This window comes from Gymnogyps californianus, chromosome Z (genome assembly GCF_018139145.2).
Source record: "Gymnogyps californianus isolate 813 chromosome Z, ASM1813914v2, whole genome shotgun sequence".
Lineage (NCBI taxonomy): Eukaryota > Metazoa > Chordata > Aves > Accipitriformes > Cathartidae > Gymnogyps > Gymnogyps californianus.
In genome coordinates, this window is record NC_059500.1 from 61,852,551 (window position 1) to 61,874,655 (window position 22,105).

Here is a 22,105-nt window from a genome sequence, read left to right on the forward strand (position 1 = left end):
GCTCCGGCCCGCGGCGTGGCCAAACGGGCCGGACCCCGGAGGCGCCCACGCCGGGCCGGCGGTCGCGGTGCCCTGGGCGGCTCTCACCTCATCCCCCTCCCGGGATGCTCCCCGGGCGGTTCTCACTACATCCCGCTCCCGGGATGCTCCCCGGCCCCGCGGCGCTGCACGGGCCGCGACGGAAGTATCGCCCCTGACCTCAGTGGGGACAGTATTTGCCTGAAGAGTTTTACATTTCTCACTCCCTCTGTTGCCTCTTTTCTTTTTTTCTCCCTTGTTTTAGATTCCGTAATGTGGAGGAAACGGCCTGCTTTAAAAGACGGGGCTTTTTGTTTCTGTGCTGTGGTTTTCAAATTTCTAATCTGATTTCCACTAAGATTAAAAAAAAAATCCAACCAAACAGAGGATTTAGTGTTTTTTAAGGGAGAAATCAATTTTATATTAAATCAATATCTGTGGTTGGTTACAGTATTGTATTTGCTCCGCTAACGAGCAACCTCCTCACAGTTTAGAGAGCTTCATTTCAGTTTTAAAGGACCTATGGAAGCTCAAGCAATGAATAAAGAAAAAATCCAAATAGAAAGTGAAAGGTTTTATGTTTTAAGCAGAGCAGCAGAAAATTGAGTTTTAACAACTTGAGTCAATTGTGAATACCAAAGATGGGCATAGATACAAAGGCTTTAACCTTTTCTTCCTTTAAAAATGCTTCTTTAGGCTGCTGTTTCCTAAAAGAAGAAAGTTTCTTAACTTTGAATTTTCTTTGCTCTGTGGTTCCAGTCCAGGCTGAATTTGGGTCTGAATCACACATCTGACAAGAAGTACTAGCAGAGCAATCCAAGCACATTTACACTGGCCAACTGTACTCACGGTTGGGGCTGGGGAGATGAAGGGGTAGGAAAAAGGGAACGACGTGCTGGCATAATCTATATTGCATCAAACTGCAAAATGGATTTTGTGATCATGCAATTTCATCTATTTGAGTAGAAATCTTCCCCATAAAATGTTTAAGACTCCCTACTTTTCCCTGGCATTCCCATTCTGACAGAAACATGCTGTAGGTCTGGTGGAAACAGCAACAGAAACAACAACAAAATCCCCAAAAGAAATGTCCCCCAATCTCCTCGTAGTTAAAAATCTAGTCTTTAGAATCTGCAGTTTCAAACATTGCTCAGGGCAACATCGTGAATCGTACATTAAAACATATAACCAAGAAATTAATCCCTCAGAGAGAAGAAATGGAGAAGGATGCTGGGAGTGAATTTCTGTTTCATAGCTGCTCAGAGAAGCAATTTTAACAGTATGAGTGACTATTACCTCTTTGGATATGGCTGGAGAAAATCCAAAATGGCTATAGTAGCATGTGAACAGCCCTAGTGGGGCTTTGCGAAGTCTAAAAATGATCAGACCTCTCATACTTTCAAAAAATACTGTATCTTCTGTATTTCTGGATCTCAGCCCAGGTCACCCTGCTTGGGTACAAGTTGCTGTGAGCCTCACCTTGTATTGCTGCCTACAGCTGAGCTCCTGTTCTCTGAGTAGCCAGTGTGACTTCCAGCCACAAAGAGGGGCAATTCTGCAGCAAGAAATTACTTCTGTTGGACTGGAGGCAAAAAACTTTTTGTGCATGATCCTTTCCATAGCAAGAGTGTAGTCTAAACTATTTGACTTAATGGGGTGGCTTCTTGACCTGGGCAGTGAATGACAGAAGATTTGTTGGTGTTTTCATACCTCTCTCAATTAAGAGAAAAGGCAAATGCTCAGGCACACAGAGGACTGGAGACAACCCTTACGAACACTTACATGTGGCCACAAATTCCAGCCTTGCAGATGTCTGTGCCAAGTTAGTTTGGCAGGCTGTCAGCATTGTCCTGCAGAATGTAGATGAGGGACAGGAAACAGATGGATTATAAAATATTTTAAAAATTACTAAACCTGAACAAAATTTGATAGGACTACAAAAAAATGAGAAAAAGGCACATGACCATCCAGATGGTTCCTGCAAGCTTCACAGACCTGTTGAAAATAGTGAGGATCTTAAAAAGAAAAAAAAATATTCTTACAAACAAACAAACAGACAGACAAATGAAAAAGGCATGAGAGTCTTGTAATGAAAATGCTGGCCAGCACAAGCAGAGGCCAGTATCTGCTCCTGCTGTAATAACATCTTGTTTTATTGTTTGTACTAAACAGCATTTGAAGCATCTTTCACTATTAGGCAGAGTCAATATAATCCTTTCAAATTGATTTTCACATTTCAGAGCTATTTACACCCACTCTGCTGAACCGTAACTTACACACAGAGATGATGAGGATGATGTAAGCTAAAGGTGTTATCTGTGGCCTATTTTAACTTGTACCTTGTTCCTACTTCTTGGCATTCGCACTGTGGTTGATTTGGTGGGTGGACGTATGCCTAAGGGATTCTGTACAGAACGGACTGGAGGGAATATCATACAGCATACGCTATACCATTTCACGCATATCCTCACTAGAGAATGTCATGCACAATCTGAACTTTAAACTGAAATCTGCTTGGTAGGATGGAGTTGGCTTATACCGTAGTCTTTTGTTCAAGTGGCTCAGAAGGAAAATGTCATTTTTCAGTTTGATATCTAAGTGGCTGGTTATGATTTTAAACTATCCAGTGACAAAAGAAAATAGATATAATGGTCCTCTGCTTAAACTGCTACGGTCCAAACATAAGTCTTTTGGACTGAAGTAAGTTGTGAAATACTTGGGAAGCTATTAAATTTGACATGTAAACATTATGTCTTTGAAGTCAAGATCTCATTAGACACTCATTTCTAGGCGGGCTTGGGAAGAATGCTGCCAGGTGAAGTGAAATTGGCTTAGATTTGAAGACAGACACCCGAATCATCAGATACAGCACCTGGAGCACACTCAGAGGTGTTGCCTGGACTCAGGTTTGGCTGGCTGCCTGTCATCCAGATCCTGATCTCAGGCAGAGGTTGTGGGAAAGTCATGTCTACTGCAGATGAAATGCCAGGCTGGGTGTTGCCTTCAAATTGGTGGCCCTTTGACTTCCATCATCTTCCAGCCGCTTTCTCTAGCTTCCCATATGTGGTGAATAACATGGGCAATTCACGTGGGACTGTGCAGGCAAAGGCCCTGGGGGACAGCTGCCGACGATATTCTTTTGGGTTTGCCTTGGAGGAGTTTTTTGGCACTTGCAGTCTCTTGAAAGTAAGAAAGGAGCAGTCAGAAAGTGAGAGCATTCAGGACCCAGGAGAGAATCAGCTCAGCCTGCTTTCGGAGAGGAGACTTGACACTGAAGAGCAGTCTCAGAAATTTCTGCTCCCAAAATGGAGATGACTGCTCTTGTCACACTGGGCAGATTATTGTAAACCTCAGGCCAGGCCAGGCCAGTGCTGAGCCAAAGAGGGTCTGGTCTGGTCAAACTGCCCATTGAAAATTGCCTCCAGCACACTTTGCTTTTTGTCTTTATTGTACCCAGTCCTAAGAGCTACTGCCAGCTTTGTGCAAGCCAGGTAGGTGGCTTTTCTTCCTGCCTTTGAATGCTCATCCATGGACTCTCTCCCAGCTTCTGGCTCGAGCCTTGGAACTGATGCTACTAAGTTAGTGGCACACATCTATGAGGGGTCGCCTTTTTGTCCAAAACAGCCTTGACTGTCTGGGCTCCCTGGAATGCCTGCAGCTCTGGCCAAGGCGAGCTGAAAACTGCTGGTTGTATCCACCAATATTGTTCGTGCTTTCAGGAGAGCTAACATAGGTAGGACAGTAACATGCTTTTGGATTGGGCTTGGTTCACTACTTTTGATGTCCGAGAGTATGCAATGTTTATAGACTTTGGCTTTTTCTTACCCTTTAAGAGGGGAAACTATCTGTAACAAATCAGCAAAGCCCATTTAACTGTAGAACAGATGCAGAGATTGTCCTTTGTGATAGGAGTTGTACTTAGGATACACAGATGTTTTTTTTTAATATCACATTTGTCTCTATTCCTGTGATATGCATTTGTGGTTAGATGGCAATAGCCTTGGAGGTAAAATTGGGAACTCCCAGGTTCAAAGCTCACCTCATAAAGCCTAATACCCTGTTTTAGCTGTCTTATGTGCAAAGGAAGAAACATCCAGATAGAGGAAAAAAAAAGGCAGGAAACTGATTGGATCAAGTCTGTCCCTTGAAGAATACTGCTGTCTTCAGAAGAATTGCAGAAGGCATGAATTTAGTTTATTATGTCTCGAGCCAGCTGATATGCTACCTTATTTTGTCACAGTTCAGTGCACGTGCATTTAATCAAAACACCATACAGGTCAAAGAGGCAATTTTCCCCACTGTACTTCAATTACAGACAGTATTGTGAAAATCCTTGGGCTAGTTGCCTGAAAATGCCATTTTCAGTCCCCCTCAGAATTTCTTTCCCCCTTTCCCTTGGGCAAGTCAGCCAATTGGTCAAAATTGCTGGGTAAAAGTTCTCTAGTTTTTCAAAATCACTACAGTGAAATTACTGTGAGATCTGTCTTTGAAGCCTCATTTTCTTCTGCGGTTCCATAAAACTTAAAAAAAAAATCAGACCTGCACAACCCTCCATCAACCCCCTTACATAGCTGTGGATTTTTTTAGTAGAGACAGGCAAAACAATGCTTCCCTATGGAATTTAAGTAAATGTGTGTGGAATGTTTTTGAGAATAAGTCTTCACAGCATCACAACAGAATGTGATTTGTTGTAAAACATCACTGTAACAATATAAAAAGAATATTTAAGTTATTAAAATGAAAGACAGATAACATCTTGTCTTACCTAGGTTTAATCATCTCCTTTATGAGACACTCAGTGGAGAAAAATGTTTCAAGCAATACAAAGTAGCAGCTGTGTTTAGTGACTTATGACATAGACACAGTTTATGTCCTATAAGACATTGCTAATATTGACATCATGAAATTATGTGAAATTAACCATGTAAAAGGCACTAGCCACATTCAAAATTGAAATAATTTACCAATGTTATAGAATTTTACAGTATCTCATTAAAAATGTCATGTATTTTATACAAAAATGGTGTTTTGGCTAAACTGTTTTCTCCCCATCAAATTACTGCTCAGGCACAAGAGTTTCTGAGGTAGCATTGCTATTTACAGGAGAGATGAGCACTTCTAGATGTGCCTCTCCACCGCCCACCCCCAAAGCACACAGGGGCTCAACCCCTGCTTTTGCAGGGATATCACCTTAGGCGTGGGCAGCTGTGTAAGGGACCTACTCTGAGAGCACAATTTCTTGCGTAGTTCCCAGCTGCCAGTAGGATACTGCAGTACTTACCCTTTGCTAAGCATTGATGTTGTGATGCTGTCCACAGAAAACTGCATCACTCCCACTGTAAAGTAAGAGATTTACATATCTGGACATATAATAAGTGACAGTATTTATGAAAAGCATGTGAAGAATAAATAGATAAATCACATTTGGAATTGAAGACTTTTGTAAATAAAAAATGAGTAGGACTTGGTTTTACAAGTTTTTTATTTATTTGCAACATCCAAATCAGTCTAGTGCTACCCTAGGAAACATTACTAGGTTGCTGAACACGAAGGTGATAACTTGCTAAGAGAGAAAACTAACAGTGGATTATGGGTAATCAGAAATGCACCTGCATGGCAACAAGCAGAGAACGTCAATAACTTTCTGATATGTCACACAGACATTTTATTTCACTCAAATACCTGAAGTCCCAATGAGGACTCACCTCTCCAGTTTGGAAACACGTTAGTTTTCAGTAGCTGTATTTTACCAAAAAAGAAAAAACAAAGGATAGTGACATATGTCTTGGAAGGAAAACCAATTACATTTAATTCTAAGAGCTTCCTTCAGATTCTGACAAATAAAGAGAGAAAAAAAAGTGATGTAATTTTACTCATAATTCAGTCAACTTTTACCGCTGTGTTTCAACAAGTAAGGATGGTTATGGTCAGGACTCTCCTTGCATGGAAAGCTTCCTGTTTATTGAGCAATTGAATTTTTCCTTTCCTTCCCTTGATGGATTTTAGGATTTATTGTATGCAGAAGATTAGTAGCAGTAATAGTAATGTGAAATAATGTAATACAGGGTAGATTATGATAAAGAGCAAAATAATTCACATATATAATCTCCAGTAGAAGTCGTTACAGCCAGAATAAAGCTTTGCATTTTTTTTCCTTTTGTTGGATTTGTAAAATGTATTTGTAGAGTTTTACCATTTTAGTCTTGTGTCATAAAGCAGCCTGGTAAATCTACACTTCTAAAGCCAGTTATTGTGATTATTATTCTGGAAGGCTACTGGGTTTTGGCATCACTGCTTATGAGTAGGGACAGTAGTTGCTGTAATGAAAATTTGTCAGTAAGATTGTAGAGTGGATCCATACCACATGCTGCTTATTATAAACTTGACTGGTTATATCTTCCTCTGGATATCATTCCCCAGGAAAGCATGCACAAACATGCCAGCCTCTCCAAAGGATGCAACCTTGTCTTTGTTGTATTAGAACTCCAAAGAAAGTACTTTAATTTAAAGAGTTTGCATCTGAAACCAAGCACGTTGGATTCCTCCCAGACTGTCACACAGAGGGTGCAGCTCATCATTATACTCATGGTTGCTACATCCTAGGCCAGAGCGTCCTGCTCTTGAGCTCAAGGCAGTGACAGCTGCACAGCTGGCTGCTGTTCTCCTGCAAGGTAAATTTTAAATAAAACCAGAATGTAAGAGCTATTCAGGTTAAGACACAGATATAGCTGAAGTACCCCTGGCATTGAAGACTGCAAAGATCAATATTAGAGTGCACCTACTGTGTGCCTTTAAATGGAATAGGAAGGGAGAAAACAGAATGTTTCTCCTTCCTTGCAGCTTCATCCTTCTTTTCCTGAGGAAGCAGGTGAAAAAGCAAAAAAAGGATCATGTCAGAAGAAGCCAGAATTCAAAATTTAAAACTAGCTACTTCTGTTGTATATTGAAACTGTAATTTGAAATTTAAAAATATGCATTTAATTTAGGCAATTTTGTTGGAAAAAGAATTGTATTACTTAAAAAAGAAATCAGCTAGTTCTAATTGAGATATTACTTTATCACAAGTATGGTAACACTTTGGGCCCCTGTTGGTGAAGGATGTTTGACTGAGCTGTGGGGCTGATCAGATGCTTATCAGAAGGCAGTCAGAAGGCCGAGAGACCTGCAGTAGTTCCAGTAGAAAATGGGTTTTGGCCTGAACTTACTTGAAAGCCTAAAAGACTGATAAAAAGAGTGTTGTTCCTGAAGCTTGAAGATAACCTTGTGATCAGAATCACAAGGCACAGCAAGCAAGTCATATTTAATCCTTTGATACCAGTAAGGGCCAGGAGAGTCCATGCAGCCTTCTTCCTTTCCTTCTATTTCCCCACCAAAATAGGAAAATTGACAGGAATCACAGTTCCTCCAGGTTTTGTTTGCTTGTTTGTTTGGGTTTTTTTATTTGTTTTTTCTTCTTTTTTTTCTTTCTTTTTTTTTTTTTTTCACCCAGTGGGTACAAGAGCAGCAGGAAGGAATGCAGGAGAGAGAGTATCAGCACTTAATCCCTGTCCCCAACCAGACAAAAGTTTAATAAAAAATGTATTGCAGCAAGATGAAATTCAAATGTTAAACAAGCCTGGGATATAGTCAGTCTCTGGGAGAAGGAAGAATGAGGAGGTGTAGAGAACTCCCCTATTGCACTCACCACTAGCATTAGATGAAGTAAGCATCAGTTCTCAGACACGTCATTCATGCTGGCATTTTTAAAAATCAGATAGAATTAATTTTTTAAAAACATTTTGACAGTGTCCTTCTACTATTGGTTTTATACCTTAAGAATATAACTTAATAAAAATTGGGAAGTTAATCATAGTGTGCACGAAACAGGTCTCAATAGTGATGCCCAAGGCAAAATGCCTGTGGCTCAGTCCACTTGTAGATACACAAATTTGCATACAAGGATTTTTGTTGACAAGTCTAAGGGGGCAAGATGGAGCAGAACATGCTGGAAAAAAGCACCAAATCCTTTTCCCAGAGCAAAATCTTTCATCTTAACATTTATGGTCATCATGAGTGGCAGAAGGTTTAAAATACCAGGAGGAAGGCTGTTCTTATTCTGTTGCTAATTGTTAGGAAAGGAATTACTCAGATGCAGTGCCCAATCTTCAGGCAAGAAAGAGTCACATAGTTTAGTTAAGTGCCAAATAAAGACCGAGAGCTGGGCTATCTGCCTGCACTGAACAAGGAGCCTGTGGCTCTTTAGGTTCCTCTCTTTCTACTTGTTAGTCTCATCCTGGTAACCTCAGTTTTACACAGCTCTTTCTACCAACAGACCCGGGCTATCTCTCAATCACTGTGTTGGTGAAGAGGAAGCATATGCATATACATATACATATACATATATGCGTTTCAGCTTATTGTGTATAAGGCAATTGTTATAAATGCTCACACTTCAGTTCAATGTGGCTATGATATCCTGCAGGTTGGAATACATCCCTTAGAGACGAATGGTTTGTATCTGGAGCTGGATCTAGTTAGTCTTTCCCACTTACCACAGTTTGGATGAAGGCTTATGACTGCAAGACTTGGCAGACAGGCAGTCAGAGCACATTAATTCAAATGGGTTCAATATAAGGTTGGCTGAACCACATGGCTGTCTGTATGCCAGCAGACGCAGACTCTGATGAATGTGCTACACTGTCCAGCTTTGAAGTCTTATGGCTTTAGTACAAAACTGCTGTAACTGTAAATTGCATAAGTCAGAAACTGAATCTAAGGGAGGTGTCTGAAAAACAAAAAACAACCAAGGGGAATATTTTTCCAGCTAGAATGGCAGGTGAACGTAGACCTCTCTAGGTTGTATTTTATCATTTGTTTACCCAGGAAGTCAAGGCACCACGTTCAAGTAGCTGCTTCACATTGCTGTATCTGGATTTACTCTAGTGTCTTGCAGCTGCATAATTTAAAGGTTTAACATTAGGTTAAACCTCCACGTCCCTCGGTTTTAATCCTTCGTGAGGCTGCTTGACAGTTCAGTGAAGCTCCTTTGTACGGGATTTGCAGTGCCGTGTAACCAGGAGTCATTTGCAAACAGTATTCATTATATAGGAGGGCTGGTAAGTGGCCCGACAGTATTTCCTCCAGAAATGCTTTGTCAAATCTGGGCTCTCTGAGGTAGCGGTGTATCAGAAGTGCCCTCCTATAGAAGTCTAAGAGAGGTCAGTTAAAATGGCCACTTTAGTGAAAGCTGGTCAGAGCACAGGTGTCTTCATCTATGTTTTACTGCTTGCAGCTTTGGGGTGGAGGTGTAGTTTCCAGAGCAGGACGGTATGGAAACTGAGCACTTGTAGTACTTGCTTTCCTTATGCACTTTCATACAGCAGTTGAAGTGGAGATACATGTATTACTGGGAAGCAAAGTTGAACTGGTGATTGTGAATAAATTATTGAGAATTTTTCAGTTCTTTTTTCGGCTTACAAGCTATTAATGAGCATACTCCATGCCATTTTGACACCCACCTCTTCCTTGTGCCATAGCATTGCCACTGGCTTTGGAAAGTCACATTGGGTACTTTCTCCTAAGTGTTTGGTGAACACATTCTGGCTTTGGGTGTTCATGAACACTGGTGTTGCCCATCCCCTGTTCTTCATCTGTGGGTGCAGCTGATTGCTCATGTCACTTAGTATAGGCTCTGCTTCAGGATCTCAGGAGACTCTGTTTAACAGCAGCAGAGGGGTGGCAGCAGAAGACGGGCTGTTGTGGATGGATATGGTCTTTCCTCAGGTGCAGTGCCTACTGTTGTGCGAGGAATTGTCCTTTGCCAAACGGTCATGCAAAAGCTCCACTGATGCAGAGGTTCAGAATAGCTAGTTAAGACTGGTGTAAGACTTGCAGTTCACAGTATGACTACCTGTAAAAAATGTTTTTGCAGAATTAACCAGCTTTATGTTTCATATGACTCCTTATTTATATGCCATCTTTTTGCTATATAAAACATGCTTAAAATTACATTTCTTTATGAGCAAAACTAAAAGAACAAACAATGGAATTAGTTAGTCATGTTTAATTATTGTTTATAGGTATATTATCTATAAATACCTGATACTTTAATTCATGTGATGTTGAACAATCTGTTAATGATTTCCCTTAATCAAATGCAGATCTTTGCACGTGAGTAAATAACTATTTCTTTTAATTTAGTCTCTTTTCCTGTTTGCAGGGCTTTATGGGTTGCACTGTAAAAAAATTAAGAACTTTCAGAATGGGAGCGAGGACAACTGTTAACACTGGTATAAAATTGCACAAACTTTCTCTGAACATTCTTATTAACAAGATCTTATTAGCAATATACAAATAAAAGTAAATAAGAAAAGGGAACAAAACCTTCTTTTACTCTTGGTTATGCAAATGTTGGGCTTTTTTTCTATAATATGTTTCAGGTACACAGTATGTTTGCCCAACCACTCCATCCCTTTCTGTGGGTATTGCTGAAGGCTGTTAATGGCCATTTCAGTGAGCTAAAATAAACTGTGCCATAATGAGGGCAGATCAGTACAGAGAACAAGTAAATTCAGCAGCTCTATCTTTAACAGTCTGTCCTTTAATGTATGCCTCTCACCTCAACATCAAGCCTCTGTGGCAGGCACAGCAAGATCTGAATGGAGCAAACACCTGAGCACACCTGGTCAGAGTTACCCTTTGCCTTTGTTTTTGAGCAGCTCACACCAAGCTGGTGTGATAACTACTGGTGCTCCACAGCCTTTATCAATCAAAGGACGACCTAAGACTTTTAAAAAATCACCTGAGATGGTCTAATTATTTTGAAAATAATCCACATACCATTTTTCCGATGCTCACACAGTAGCGTTCATTTTCATCCAAATATAAGCTGGCACGCTTTCAATGTTTATTACTTTTCATCTTCCCCAATTTGATTCCTTTCCCGTTCACAGGGAGGTTTGTGTGTTTTCATAATGTTCTGCAGTTGTAGCATTTCATAATTTATGGCCCACCAGTGATTCACTGCACACAGACTGACAAACTGCTAGACAGGGACAATGCAGGGGACATTCAGTCTTGTTTTTTTGTAGTCTCGTGAATATATTACTTTGGCTTTCAGAAATGGGTCAACATCAGAATTAATTATTAAAAAAGTAATAGCCTCTACTCTCTCTGCAGATTTCTGAATACAGAATACAGAGGTATTTTGACTTTTTTTTCCTGAACAAATTCAACTTCTTTCTGCCATAAGCATTAACTGACAAAATGAAGCAATTTCTCTTCTGTGAAAGAAACCATGGAACAAATAGGAAAATCAGTGGTGTCTAATATAGTGGGAGAAACTCATCTAGCAGCATACTTACAGTCCCTGATGTCAGATGAGATCACTGTTGATATGAAGACAATGAGGCTTATTTAATGATGCCGGTCTCATTTCTTTTTGTTGCAAGAAGGTTATGTACAGTGTGGAAGCTTACTCACTTTGCATAATACAAATAGAACAGGCTATCATCAGGAAAAATGTGACAAAAATTAACCAGTGCAAAGCATGTAATTCTCATGCTGCAGGTATAGGGTGACTTGAACAAATACATTAGCTTTGTACATTGGCTGCAGTTGCTATAAAATAAGGTGACCAAGGGGATTTGTGATTGCTAAAAGAACTGCTTAAGAAAATTGACCTTTTGTTCCCCCTCCTTCTTGCCTGTTTCCCTTTTAGAAGAGCTTTGTGCAATGACGGCAGTGCATGGGCTGGCTGTGTGTGACCCCAGGCACCTGCTGGCTGCTCCCCAGCAACCAGTGATCCCTCCTGCGGCTGCATGGATCAGAGGAAGGGCTTTTTTTGGGCAAGGCCTGTGGCCTTGCAGGGCCAGGAATTTTACCTGGCTTTTGCCAGTTGTGTTGATATGCATTGCTATAACTCAACAAATATGAGGAAACAGCATTAGAACAGTGTTGCAAATGGCAAAACAGATTGAGAGGTAGATGTTTCTCTTGTCTTGGGTTGGGATTGGTTATTTTCATATTGTTTTGTCTTTTAAATAGAAACAAAAAAGTGAGCAGATGTTGTCCAGATGAGTTAGACTTTCCTATAGCTGGTTAGAAATGGTCAGGTCACTGCTGTGAGCCACATATTAATCTACTTGAACCAAAGCAGCACTATAAATAACCATTTCCATCCATGCCTATTATTTAGTCCTGCTGGCATTTGTATTTTCAGGTACCTCATATAGTAAAAAAATCAACAAGCTTTGCACGAGCTCAATGGGGGAAGTAGGGACTTTTTCCCAGGCTTTGTGACCCAGAAATTGAACAAATTTTCTACTTGAGTCTTTGTACCTTAATTTCTCTAAGTGGTTATGGAAAACACAGCTTATGGAAGTGAAGCAGAGAGCTACAGTCTACACATCTGACATTTAAAAAAGACAAATGCCTCATTTTAAAATGTCCTGAAATGTTTTTACTTACAGCTACTGCTGCTTGTCTCATTCAATACTTTGTATGAATACTTTCAATACTCATCCTCTTATCCCTTTGCCACTCCTTTTTGTCTTGCCCAAATCCGTAACAAGTCTGTTGTTTGGCTGCAGGCCAACAGACCAAGTTAAAGAGAACTTTTGCAAAACATTTAACAGGTACCATCTGACATACCTGTCGGCAAAAGCAGGAACGCATTTGCTCTCCAGCTGGGCATTCTTTGCCCAGCCAAAATATTCTGCCAGATTAACAAAGAAAAGCAAAGTGGTCTCATACGTTTGCCTGTTCCCTTTCACCAGCAGCCTGGACCTCATCAGTTACAAGTTTTAATAGAAAGAGAGACTTCTGAATAAGGTAGTAAATTTTAGCTATATTTTGGATATGGCTGCAGTGGGTTGACCCCGGCTGGACACGAGGTGCCCACCAAAGCCGCTCTATCACTCCCCCTCCTCAGCTGGACAGAGGGAGAGAAAATATAATGAAAGGCTCGTGGGTGGAGATAAGGACAGGGAGATCACTCGCCAATTACTGTCACGGGCAAAACAGACTCGACTTGGGGAAAAAATAATTTAATTTATTACTAGTCAAATCAGAGCAGGATAATGAGAAACAAAACCAAATCTTAAAAACACCTTCCCCTCACCCCTCTCTTCTTCCTGGGCGTAACTTTACTCCTGAGTTTTCTACCTCCTTCCCCCAGCGGTGCAGGGGGACGGGGAATGGGGGTTTGGGTCAGTTCATCACACATTGTTTCTGCCTCTCCTTCCTCCTCAGGGGGGGACTACTCACACTCTTCCCCTGCTCCAGCGTGGGGTCCCTCCCACGGGAGACAGTCCTCCATGAACTTCTCCAACGTGAGTCCTTCCCACGGGCTGCAGTTCTTCACAACTGCTCCAGCATGGGTCCTTTCCACAGGGTGCAGTCCTTCAGGAACAGACTGCTCCAGCGTGGGTCCCCCACGGGGTCACAAGTGCTGCCAGCAAACCTGCTTCAGCATGGGCTCCTCTCTCCATGGGTCCCCAGGTCCTGCCAGCAGCCTGCTCCAGTGGGGGCTTCCCACGGGGTCACAGCCTCCTTCGGGCATTCACCTGCTCCAGCGTGGGGTCCTCCACGGGCTGCAGGTGGGTATCTGCTCCACTGTGGACCTCCATGGGCTGCAGGGGGACAGCCTGCCTCACCATGGTCTTCACCATGGGCTGCAGGGGAATCTCTGCTCCGGTGCCTGGAGCACCTCCTCCCCCTCCTTCTTCACTGACCTTGGTGTCTGTGGAGTTGTTCCTCTCACATATTCTCTCTCCTCTCTCTGGTTGCAATTGCTACTCCCCCTAACTTCTTTTCCCTTTTTAAAATATGTTATCACAGAGGCGCTACCACCATCGCTGATTCGCTCGGCCTTGGCCAGCAGCGGGTCCGTCTTGGAGCCAGCTGGCATTGGCTCTGTCGGACATGGGGGCAGCTTCTGGCAGCTTCTCACAGAAGCAACCCCTGTAGCCCAACCCCTACCAAAGCCTTGCCATGCAAACCCAATACTTAGCAGACTCCTAATTCTTTTTCTTTAAGAAAACTAAGGTTAGCTTTTCCCCCCTCTCTAGTGAATCTAACAAAATTATACATTAATTGAAAGGTCTCCCTGGTTAAACAGTTACAATGCTATGGCAGCATGTTCTGTGCTAAGTTTTGGCAAACCAGCTATAAAGCGTAATTGTACCTGCAGGAGTGGGACTAGATAGAGGCAAATTTTAATTTAGGCTAGCAGCTTTCATTTGCTTATCTACGAAAAGGCAGACATGCATATTATTAAATGACCGTAACTGACACCTCCAGTTACATCTGTCTTAAATACCTATGGATTCTTTAATACCATTGAAGCCATTTAGAAAAGACCTTAGCAGTAGATGGATAATGAATCAGGTAATAGATGTGAATACTTAGGTCATTTTGTTTTTGTTTTGAAAGACTGAATGCAAGGAGGGAGAGATTATGCCAAAAACAGGGAGCAATTTACATTTAGTGCAAAGCTTATAAATATAAGGACAATTTATGGTTAACCACCATCCATTCCCAGAGGATTAAGGACATAGCACAGTAGCTTTTGAGATAAGACTAAAAAAAATGAAGCAGAATGTTGATGCATGACCTCATTTTCCCTTTTTAAAATCAGGTTCTTCACAATTTACTGTAGTTGCAGATTTAGCATAGCCAAAACCTTTTTCACTGACAAAAAATAAAGAATCTCTTAGAAAATTCAGGGCTGAGATGAAGCTTTGGTGTCTCTTCTCTGAATATTGGGTGGGTTGTCCATGAAGGAAAAGACTTAAAGTTAAATTAAGGGGAAATAATAGCAATTTTTTAGGTGGAAACATGTTCAAAAGGGAAAAATATCAACAGATCCACTCACAAATGATTCCACTAATTGAGACTTTTCTGGAAGAAAAGGGGTTGAAGAGGAAGGGACATTCGGAAAGTTCTGCCTGTCATAATTGATTCACTTTTAATGTGTGTATATGTTTCCTAAGTCTAGGCTCAGTTATGAGCTACTTAAGAGCAAATGGGTGGACATCCAAGGTGACTCAATTCAATTCAATTGATTTCAAATCATTCACTTAAACCATGACTGAAAATCAACATGTATAATCCCTCCAATTGGTATAATAATTTTTCATCTTTCAAATATATATTTCAATAATTTGTTTATTATTTGATTTATAAATAAAAATTTTCTGAACATAATCCTTTTACAACATAATAACTACATATAATTTATGTACAGATTGATGTTTCTTAAGTAATCAAAATATTTTGCTTTTAAAATTAATCAGCTTATTCTACAAGGAAGATTATGTATGTGAACCAAACAATTCCATCCTTTAGGATTTTAGATTGGAAAATATACTTCCCTGTCATCTCATTCATGCAGCATAGGAGGTAAATGTGCTGTATTTTTTTCCCTCAGTTCCTAATAAGTTCGCAATTTTAAATGACCCAGCTGTTGAGATGGACTCTAAAATCAATAAAATATCTGCTTTGAACTTGTAGAACTAGGTGTTGATGCCCCAAACCCCATAGGATTTAGCACTTTAACAAGCTGTGGCTGTAGGCTGTTGGCAAGAAATTTCCATCAGTCCAATAAGATTAATTCTTCAAGTCTTCTTTGATAATGTTTTTTAATTAGATTTAATAAGAAGTAGGTGGTTTAGGCCTCATAGTAGGCGATCAATATTTTTAATTTAAATTATGAATAGAGTGCAGGAAGTGACTTTTTAAAGCCGGTAAGGCACTGTTACTGGAATGTCTTATGGAAGTACTCAGTGGTTTGTCTGGAATATGACATTAAAACTGTGTAAAAAAAAAAAAAGTTATCCTTCCTATATTCAAGGCAAAAAGAGGAAGTAATGGAAATCCTGCTATTCTAGTTGCAATGTCATATCTATCAGTATTGCTTGTGGGATACCCAAACCGAAAGACCTTGAGGCCTTTGGAGGCTGTAAACCTGAATGGGGATGCAGAGTAAATAAGGAATCAGAGAGGTCATACAGGCAAGGGAATGAAGCGCTGGCTTCACAGGGGACTTATGGAAGAAGTGGATATAGACATAAGAAATTAAAGTTATACAAGGTGTTCTCCATGTGAGACTGAGGGAAGGGTAAGAAGGCAAAAAGTGGAAGAAGCAGGAGCTCTGTGTACCTGGCTTTCACATCCCAGCAAGCTGAAAGGGGTTCATCCTAGGGTGGCATTTTTCTCAAACAGCCAGACTTTTGTCACTCCCAAGGTCTGTGTATTTCTGCTTGTGCCTGATCGTGTCTTGCAGGTGGCAATGTCTGACTCTTGCTTAGGTTTTGCTTATTTATGCACAAGAGGAAGACTTTTTTTTTTTTCCCTTTTTAAATATGTGATTTTTGGGCCACACCTCACTGCCCAGCTCTGTGCTGTCTGTGACTGCCACAGAGTCCTTTACAGCCTGTGCTGCATTTTCCTCAGCCCCGTGCTGACACACAGAGCCACCATCTCCTGGAAAAGAGTAAATCACTTACTGTGTCTTGGGATATGGCAAGGGGGAAGGTTCCCCGATCCTGCTGGACATGTCCCCCTGACCCCAAGGAGCCATGGTCAGCTCCATGTGCTTGCCTAGGAGAGACTCCCCTCATTCCCCACCAGAGCGATCACCACGGAGTGCACTTCCAAAAGGCAACATTGCTTTTATAAAGAGCTGGTATCTGCTATTTTTAATACTTGTTCTAATTAACACTGCAGGAAGCAGTTATGTTTTCAGGTTCCTCAAAAGCAGAATATCCCCAGGCCTCAGAGCAGTTCTGGGCTTCTTCCAGCCCTGGCTGAACCTGCTGATAAAAACATTGCTAACTCTAACTGCAAGGTTCATTTTCTAAATCAACGCTTACCCAGCAGAAGCCAAACTTGCATCCCTGGTTCATCTGCATTTTTTGTATTTTAAACCAGTGCCTGCTCATATGGCAGTCCTTCAGCTTGGATAACTAACAGTGATTCCCTACTGCTTTCCAGGCTGGTGTTTGTCTGCCTCTTCTCCCCACCCTCACTTCAGATATTATTTTTTTTTGGTTGGAGAAGCAAGAAGAAGGATTTGAAAGCTGGTGGAGGAGAAACACGGGGAAGGAATGGCATAGGTCAGCTGTGCAGCAGGGATTTGGGGCAGTCGTTGGTGCTGTTGCTGCTCGAGGAGAAAGCAGTACCCCATGAGGTACCCAGCCCCAGCCTGCTGCGTTATCCTGCAGCCTGTCCATGACCTGAGCGGGCATGTACCGGGACAAATGCATCTGAGCCTGGCCCAATTTGGGACCTTTCTAGGACATTCTCTAAGTAAAATTCTCACAAACTGTGAAGGGTCAGAAAGCATGAACAGTGCAGTCTGCCCTTCCAGAAGTCAACTTGCCATGAGGATCCGTGATGTGCATGGCTTCCCTGCCATGTGTAAATGTGCTGTGAAACAAGGCACAGACAGGTACCGTAAGGGAGGTGCTTTTTCAACTTGCCCTGCAGTAAGCAGCGCGTGTTCCTCCCCAGCGCCATTGCTGAGGAATGTTTTACAGCCTCTTCTATATTTTGGTGGATACTTTTTCCCCAGTCAGAAATGACAAGCATCCAGCTCAAAATTAGTCACGTTTTTGTTTTCTCTTTTCTTTGAAAAGTGATCGATAAAGTATTGCTGTTGCATTGTGGGCAGAGGGAGCACATTGTTATGGCAGCTTTCGTTTAACTGCAGCTGCAAAGATTACATTAGCAAATCAGCTTTCTGCTCTCATTGAATTTGCTCTCTATAGCCCTATAGTTCAGGGAAAGCTGTACCAAAATGCGTGAAACACTCAAAAGCAAGAAACCATTCAGAACAGAAACAGCAACGGAAAATAATTGACCAGAGCCAGCAAAGCCCTGTATTAAATCACCAGTGATAGATCAAAGGACAACTGCACAGCTTTGAATAATGGAGCTTTGCATCTTTCTCTGACATTCAGACCAAGATTTGATTTAAAAACTTAGATGTCCAATCCCTGCTAATGGCACCTTTGAAAAACTCCAGCTGCATTCACCCTACAGTCCAGAGGAATAAAAACCTCTTCTTCTTTTTCCTAAAAACCAGCTGAGGTCAGCAGTTAGCATGAGCATTTACACAGAAAATTCAAAATACTCTGTCTTAGTAGTGCTGAGTATTGCAGGAGGAATGAAACCCCATTTGTTCTCTGCCACAATAATGAAAAATAGGAAAAACAAAAGAGAGGAAATCACTATAATTTCAGCTATCACAGCTCTCTACCATCCAGCCTGTGGACTGGTGTCCCTTTTCAGACGCAGCAGCACAAAGACTCATGCCAGTCAAAGGAAGCATTGGAAGTGGTTTTATGCTAAGAATAAAACCCAGAGCACTCCCGGGCTTCCACCTTCTACAGTTCATCTGAACCACATCCATCATGACCCTACATGGCTGGGAGCTTCAGAGCGCTGGAAGGAGTCTCCTCTACCCTTTGTGACCAGAGGAAGGGTTAGGAAATCCCTGTGTTGAGGAAAGCACAGCAATTGTTTCCTTCCTAGGCCTGAGGGGTGGGGTGGAAGATATATGGAGCAGGGGAAGCACTGATTAATAGTCAGTGACCATATCTGCACCCAAAAAAGGGATTAAATATTACTAGAGGAAAAAAAGTCCATTTGTGCAACCACATCTACAATTCTTTCAGAAAAAGTATACAATACAAACTTGACACAGTCCTTTAACTGAGACTTGCTAGTATTTGGTTTTTAGCTCCTCACCTTCCCTACATCAAAACCCAAAAGAGATCCTTTGGCTGGTGGAATTTGGCACAGCTCCGTTAATTTCAGTGGAGTTGTGACAATTCATGCCAGAGGAAGACCTGCTCTCAGGACCCATAAATGCTGCTATCATTGCTGCAGGATCTGAATGTCAAAGCTTCCTCCTGGCCCGTCGGGTGCTGAGCACCGCTGAGCTTAAAAAAGGTATGTGCCAGCAGCCTTCCTGAGATCCTGGCTTCTGCTTGAGAAGTGATAGCCCTTGGCATCAAGTACCTTGATTGCTGTGCTCACAAGACTACCTATTGGTGAACATTTCAGCTGAAACTTTTTTGTTTATATTCTAGATGTTCTCTGTTTCTAGAAGAATTGCTGCTATTGTGGTCACAGAATCACAGAATTGTCAAGGTTGGGAAGGCTGGCATTATTAATCATTAGAAGCAGTTTCTCTCTTGGATACAGAGAAGAAGAGATGCTGTAAAGTTTTAGAGTCACAGAACTAATTCCTTTCCTGAAAGCTTTTTTTTTTCCCCTTGAATACTTGCAAATTGTGCAGGAAGGAAAGCCTAAAATAATACTATATTTTAGACCATATAGGTTTACAGAAGAATCTACAGTAAATGATATTCTGCAAGTATACATTTCAATGTATTATATACATGTGGTTATGGGATAGATTTACATAAAACAGAAAAAAATTTTCCTCTTTTTGAATACATATATTTGAATAAGGACCACATGCATGTATATACCCATATGAAGCATGCCTGTAGCATCAGTTAGCTGAGTAAATGGAGTTCTTTTTTTGGGCCCCTACTTCGTTAATTTTAAGTAGGTAGTCCAGTGCTATGGGATGTGCATCAAGAGAAAAAAAACCTGTTACTGAAGTCTCTAAATCAAATTCTATAGTCTTTCTTGTACAATTTTGTACTCTTTTTGGTGTGTCTTCCTGTCAGTTATGTGTAACTCTGCATGACCATAGCATAAAGCAAAGAGTAAAATAATTGCTAGTGCTGGGCATTTTCCATCAGCAGCCAAAATATATGTTTTTCTGATTACTGAGGAAGGCTTCGGCTGATGTGAGGTTAGCAGACAAAATAAAGCTTTTCTGCATCTGAATGGTAGAGCTTTCGTTACTTTTTTCAGTTTTATTTCAAAAGAAATATGGACATTTATTCTAATAGATAACCTATTCTTACCTTGTAGGCTTGAAAATTATTTCAGGAAGGGGGAAAAGGAGTTTAGCTTATTTACGGCAGCAAAACATTTTTAGACAAATATTCAGCAAAGTAGACAGACACACCATAATATCTGAGTTCACAGTGTGTTCAGGAGAAAAGATTTGCTGTGTCAAGTTTCATAGATTTAGCCAAGTCTGGATAGGTTTAGCTTTCAAAATATGATGGATTCATCACAGACTAAACTGATCTGTCAAGGGAAATAAGCTAGGTAAATCCTTGAATAAAGGTAAAAGAATAAAGCTGCAACTTTTGCTTGAAACTTTAAACAAACAAAAGATTTCTCATTGGCTGGATATTTTGATATTTTTCTCATTAAAGAAACCTGTGATCATAAGAAGCAGCAGATATATCAGATAGATAAACTGTTCCAAAGGAACTAAATACCAAGGGTTATTTATTAGATGTGGAGCACCAAGGCTCATATGGCTGTATGCAGAGAGCTCCAACTGAAAAGAAACTCATTTCTGATCTGCTCTCTTGCTGATAAACTGTAATTGGGGGCTGATTGAATATGAGGAGATTTTCATTCTTTTCTACCCAGTCTGACCTGACAGCCCTGGGTATTTCCTGCCAGAAGCTGGAATAGGTTTTCTCAATCACCAGCAAAATACATTTAGCTTGCTGAGAAAAAGCACTTGAGTAGTATCTTGAAACACTTCTCATTTACTAAGCAAAATGGGATGCAGCACATGAGGGAAGCATTTAAAAGGTGGACCAGCATTCTAAACAGGGATTCAGCAGCAGATCATCAACTAATCAGTGCCGCTTATTTGATTATTTTTCCAATCTCTTGTGCAAATGCTAGCCCAAAGTCCTCTGACACTGTCGATAGCAGGATTCTTCACAACCGTGTCTCCCACTGTCAAGGCATACCAAGCAGCTCTGCATAGGCTTCTTGTATCATGCAAATACAGCTGAAGCGAATAAACAGTAGAAAGGCAAGCTTTGCATTGGGTTTGCTCCTGGCCTTTGCTCCCATCCCAGTTTAAAGGCTGATGGGGAATTTCAGCTCTCCCCCATCCCAGGCAGCGCTAGGCTTTGAGCCATGGCTGGAGACCTGCTGGGGTTTCAGGAAGGCCTTTGCTGAAGCTCGCAGTGCCTGAGGGTGGCACTGCGTAAGTTACCAGGCACAACACCGATATGGCTTGCTGGGTGGCTGCCAGCAGCCAAGGGCGAGCAATGTGGTAACAGGAGAGGGAGAACTGCACAGGCCACTAAGGAAGTCTGTGCTGATGCTGAGCTCCATCTGCTGAGGTGCTGCTCTGGTTACACAGCCCGCTCTCCCCAGGCTCTTGATCCTAAGGTGTGACTGCAAGTGCTTAACTTTCTTTTCGTGCTTCATGGCTGTGTCTTGACTCCCATGCTGTAACATGAGAATAGTGCTTGCGTCCTTTGGGAGAGGAACATGACTGAACAGATTTTACGATGTCTTAAACCCTGTTGGAAAGTATGCAAAGTCCTCCTATGACATCCAGTCCTGGAATATTGTAAATCCTCTTCTGAGCTAACCAGCTCTTCCTTCAACATGAAAAACAACGTGTTGAAGACAGGAGAGACAAGTGGCGTTAGGGTCTCAGGACACACATCAGCGTGCATTGGCACTACCAAAAGAAGTAATTGTGAGGACCTTTGTCTACACCTTTGGAGACTGCAGCTGAGCTCAAGCTCTTTCTTGCTACTTTTCAATTCCTAAGAGGTAATACAGCAGTTTAATTTTTACTGTCCTTTTTTGAATATTGTTTTATTAACATTACTCTTCTTGTCGGTTGACCGGATCTGCAGAGGGTCTTGGATAGTAGTTTTGTAAAAAGACCTGATCTGCAGAGTGTCCAGGTTGAAGTAAAGTTTTGATTCTAACAACTTTGTTGTGTCATCGTTCCACTGAGGATTGCCAAAGAATCTGTCTCTCCCCATAGACATGGTTGGATGGCACCATGTCTCCTGCTTCCTCTTCACTCTCCTTTATTTGCTCTTTTTGAGCCCATTCCAGTATCTGGTAAACCCACAACACTATTTCTTTTTACTTCACATAGCTTTGCATTAAACCTTTTATGAACTCTTAATTGCTTCACTCATGCCTTTCTCATGGTTGGGACTTCCTGCCATGTAAAATACTC